At 33.2% G+C, this 5,541-nt stretch overlaps 1 long non-coding RNA gene across 1 annotated transcript; it reads right to left on the reverse strand.

Moving 5' to 3' along the window:
• Positions 1-1,208: 1,208 nt before the first annotated feature.
• Positions 1,209-5,015, reverse strand: LOC146948803 (uncharacterized). The gene is made up of 3 exons (XR_015025354.1): positions 4,810-5,015; positions 4,493-4,687; positions 1,209-1,837 (listed from the first exon to the last, which is right to left on the reverse strand). It is a non-coding gene; the product is annotated as an uncharacterized LOC146948803 (long non-coding RNA).
• Between the last annotated feature and the right edge of the window lie 526 nt (positions 5,016-5,541).

A 5,541-nucleotide genomic window follows, 5' to 3' on the forward strand; every position in this document is an offset into this window, starting at 1 on the left:
CACAAACACAAAGACAACACCAAGGTCAACTGTTTTGGGAGAAAGATAGAACAAAAACCACATTACCAGTGTGCACTGGTGAGTTACCAAACAAAGAAATTGTTAAAAACAGTTCCAAAGCAAATCAACGCTCTGAAACCATTTCCCCAGCAAAATGGTTTCAGAGTAAAACTTGCTAAAACCATTTACACAGCATATTGGTTTTCAGAGTAAAATGGTTTTCTATATGATTTTTACCAAACAAAAACCACGTTACCAGTGTGCACTGGTGAGTTACCAAACAAAGAAATTGTTAAAAATAGTTCCAAAGCAAATCAGCGCTCTGAAACCATTTCCCCAGCAAAATGGTTTCAGAGTAAAACTTGCTAAAACCATTTACACAGCATATTGGTTTTCAGAGTAAAATGGTTTTCTATATGATTTTTACCAAACAAAAACCACGTTACCAGTGTGAACTGGTGAGTTACCAAACAAAGAAATTGTTAAAAATAGTTCCAAAGCAAATCAGCGCTCTGAAACCATTTCCCCAGCAAAATGGTTTCAGAGTAAAACTTGCTAAAACCATTTACACAGCATATTGGTTTTCAGAGTAAAATGGTTTTCTATATGATTTTTACACAACAAAATGTATCTGTTGAAGAGATACAAAACTTTGTGTGTACTCGCTTCAAGGCTGAGTTTCCCGTTTTGACAAGGTAAACTTCGCTCATGGTTTTATTCTATGTATAATCATTAATTTCCATGCTGCTAGAACAAATGCTCTGATCATGACATTGGCCCATTCAATACCTACTTTTTGGGTGTAGCTCAAACACAAATCATGTTTTTGAGGCACATGTGCTTTATGTTAACTCTAAATCTTCAGTTAGGTTCCCTTATATATATTCTGAATTATTACTGCATTCAAATTTATGTGGATTTTAGATATAGAACAGGTGATTTGTTCCATGATTTTCCACATGTTCACCCTGGCTGTGTAATGCTTGAAAACCAGTGTTATAAGCATAAACAAAATTCTGCTATGAACCACAAACTATGCAGAAAAGAGTAAACTGATTTCAGGCCTATGTAGTCAAGCCTTACTCTTACTGCATGAAACTAATTTCAGTAATATGATGATGAATGAACTGTAATGGAAGAGGGGACAGGGTGCTAAAGAGTGGAAGGTTGAGAAGCCCATTTTTACTTATTTTTTAAAGATCATTAGAAAAAAAAACATATCCAGAAACATAATAAAAGAAATTAATAGTATGAAGTTGATACATATCCAAAAAATCTTTAATCAAACTCAATAATATAAAAACATTAAAACTAATTCGAATTCAAGTTGGACGTGCTAGCTCTTGAAGCATTTCTTCATAGTATGAAGTTGCTTCCTTCTCGACATGGGTTCTTCTGCAATTGCTTGTGTCGGTTATTATTTTGGAACATATTCCGATTCTGAAATCCATAATTTTCCCTTTCTTCTCATTCTTTCTCATTTTGGACCAGTCTTTGAATGATTCCATTTGTGTATTGCCACCCTCCCATTCAGCAAGAAACTTCATGCAAAAGACTCCACAACTGTCTTTGTCAGGTTGAGTAGGCATCCTTGGTGTTTCCCACTTAAATGTGCTAAACTCGAAAGGCATTGCGATTTTTCTTTTCTTATACAAGTCTGTCACAAATGCTTCTTTATGTACTGCTTCTTTTCTTTTCCCTTAGTCTCGTCTGATTTCCGCTCCTTATTTTTATCACCACCGCTCCTTAATCTTGTGACATTCCTTTGCTCCTCCTCCGATTGTGTCAGTCCAATACTGAATGATGGAATTGGCCCTAGGTCCCTGGTTTTTTTCACCTGCATGATCACAGAAAACCATTAATTACATCTAATGGTTTTTGTGTACAACACATAGAAACCATTTCTGCAGAAAAATGGTTTTGGTAAAATTTTATTAAAAACAACAAATACATTATGGACATTTTATTAAAGTAACTTTTAAGTTCTAACTAAACATAATATTGTATCAAGTAGAGTTAATTGTAAAAACTTTCTTACATAGAAACCATTTCAACATCCTGTAAAGTTTCAACTTCACAGGATCAAAATAATACAAGTAGTCAACATCAAATCAAAATAATAGAACACAACTTTCTTGATGGATGACAATTATAATTTTACATATTTTCAATTTCTCACACAAAGTCCACTAATTGCATTCAACTCATTGAACTAAAAAATATGATGGATGATGGATGTCCAGCACAAGTTCAGTTTCATACAACGTAATCCAAAATTCACTTGCATACAATGTTCTCTTTATCTCTAGACTTGCTCCCAATGCTTAGTTTAGTAGTACAGATTCCAGCATACAATGTTCCCTTCTACTTCTATACCAATTTTAATAATAAAACATGTTTAACACTACAAAGATTCAGTCAACTAAACAACATGCACCCAAAACAAAAACAAACTAATGTAATTCTAATTCCCATAAAAACAAATAAGTCAACATTGTTCAATGTTTTCATCTTTGAGCATCTCACAAATGAAATTACTTCCTCCTTGAAACCATTTAAATTATTACATAAGCCATTCCACCACAAGGATTAAAAGTGATTTTTTAAATGACCTAACAGACATTTTTCACAAGGTGTTGACCCAACTTAATGTAAATGTGTTGACAGGACAGCCATACAATAGAACTCAATACGATAAAATGTTGCAGGTTCTCTCCTATGGCTTTGACTAGGAACCACTTGGTAGTTCGGTCCCGTGTGGAAAGAGTGTTCATGGAGATAAATATGGAACATGTGGTTGTTGTGAAGATATTATAACAACTAAATTAGAGGAAGTCAAATTATGATGCGAAGCAATGCATAATAAATCTCAGACTGAGTTGTTGTAACAGATCAATATCATCAAATAATAACTTCACTCATTCAGTTTTTCTTGAAAGAAAAGGAACCAAATCCACAGAAACGAATCTTAGCATTTAATTAACAAAACTAATTACTTGGTCAATAAGTCCACAAATTAATTCAAATCAGAAGCTACATCATAACAGAAAGATGTGGTAGTATCTGTTCGGTGTGCTTCTGTTTCATTTCAAAAATGTATTTGTCATTCTATAATGATTTTTGAGTTTACAATAAGTATCTATACACGAACCGAAAATTACTTTTGACCCACTCGGGAAACAGATAAAGCAATCCAAATCCAAAGGGTCACAATATTTAAAGCAAAAAAAGAAGAAATGATGGGCAAATTCTCATAAAAAATGGAAAGTCCTTGCTTCTGATTTTCAAGGATATCCCAAATAAACTTGTTTGTGAGTTGAAATACATAGAACATTTCATAAAATTGGACTTGGTTCTATAATTGCTTTCGAGTTTCAACAAATTCTTAGATGAAATCAAAGAAGAAATGGTATGTGCAGTTTTGTATGTTATTTGATAATCTATCCAAATATATGAAAAAACACATCAAAAATTAGTCTAATAAAATTTGAGTTAAAAAGGATCATTGTGACCACTTATTTCCAATAATCTGAATCAAATAGTCACCATAAATAATTACTGGAACAATTTCCATTTTTGAAGTGATTAAACTTGAAGGAGTCTCTAACAACAATAATCACACCGACAACCTTAGACATGCATTTAATGGATTGTGACAATCACCACATATTCTCAGATTCTTAAAAATATGTATCGTCGACTGTCCATTCAAATTAAGTATCCCAAATGTAACAGCAAAAGCATCTCACTGTGGTTACAAAGACTCAATTTTTTCCTCTTGTTCAATATCATGAAGATTATAATCAATGTAGGCTTATATGCTGCCACTTTTATTTTCTTTATCAACTTATCCAAAAAGTTGTAGATTTTATCACTCTGCATATTACTTTTATCTCCAGCAACAAAAGGGTGAACTCTATTTCCCACTTGAAGCCAACTACATCGTGGATTTTTTTAAATAACAAGATTAACAATACCTAACAACATCTTCAATTTCTACTAAATAACAAGATTAACAAGATTAACAATCTACTAAATAACAAGATTAACAAGATTAACAATACCTAACAAGATTAACAATACAAATTTTCTACTAAATTCTACTGAACTATAGCTTGATAGATGCTTCTATTTGTACTCCAAAACCATTAAGTACAACTAATGGTTTTGGAGTACAACATATAGAAACCATTTCAACAGGAAAATGGTTTTTGTATAATTTTTAATTTTTGGAAACATTCAACAGTCTGAAAGCATTTCCAATACAATTTTCAAATGTTTTCTCCAAATCAAAATTAAACCGTCAGTTTAGAGTTACACATTTGCACATTAATCAGTCAATTTAGGGCATCGGATTGAGATTTTCCCAAATTGAAATCAAATTTTCTTTCCAACTAACAAAGAAACCTTATTGATCTAAACAAAACCATTTTAAACTAACAGAAACACTTTGATTCATAGCACAATAATGATAAAGAAGTTAAGTTCAAACCTGATTTGATTTCGACATGTTGCTGTTTGTTGAGTTTGGATGGTGAATGACGGTAATGTTGATGAAGATGCTGGTGTTTGAAGACGTTGGTGTAGTGAACGACGGCGTTGGAAGTGAACGACGGTGAAGACGCTTGTGTAGTGAACGACGGTGTTTCCGGTGGTGAAGGAAGACGACGATGTTGCTCGTTACCTTCTGTTGATGAAGAACGACGGCGATTGTTAAAGGAATTAGAATCGGTTAAAGAGTTGAATGAAGAACGACGCTCGTAATTGTTAAAGGAATTAGAATCGGTTAAAGGAATTAGAATCGGTTACCTTGTGTTGATGAAGAACGACGGCGATTGTTTCCGGTGGTGGAGGTTGTTTCCGATGGATTTCCGGTGGTGGAGGTTGTTTCCGATGGATTTTGAGAAATGACGTGAGTTGTTTGAGAAATGAAATTTTGTTTTGCCAATTTTCTTTGTTTTCAGTTTTGGGGGGTGTAGGAAGCAAATTTTGTTGGGCTACAGATTAGTGGGCCATATTAAAAATCCTTATGCAGTGTGCATAAGGAAAATCCTTATGCACCATAACCAGACCCTCTGCCATCCATTAAATTTGCTCTTCGTGATTAATTCCTAGAGGTATCCAATCGGTCTTACTGCTATTAGTTATAGCTTTCATTTTGGTTAGATTGGTACATGCTAAAAGAGGAATTGCACGCACCTATTTTAATTGTTTAAGTCTCTAATTGACTCATCATATTTGAAACCAATGACTTCCCCGAAATAATAAAACAACAATATCAGATTCCAAAATTATCACTATTATCTATCTTAGTCGATCACTTTTCTCTCAATTATTAAAATATTTCACTGCCAACTAATAAAGAATTAATCAAATTGGGCTACCAAACATAAAGGATACTCATCTTACGTCAAAATTCTAGCTTATAGGATAATGAGTTACACTTTCAGAATAAGCCACTCTCAAATACAGATAATTATAAGGCTCTTGCGATGAATTAAGAAAGCACCGAATAAATCAAATAGGATTCACAAAGAAAAA

The sequence above is a fragment of the Medicago sativa genome, chromosome 2 (genome assembly GCF_051527215.1).
Source record: "Medicago sativa cultivar Bolivia chromosome 2, Bolivia_mono, whole genome shotgun sequence".
NCBI lineage: Eukaryota > Viridiplantae > Streptophyta > Magnoliopsida > Fabales > Fabaceae > Medicago > Medicago sativa.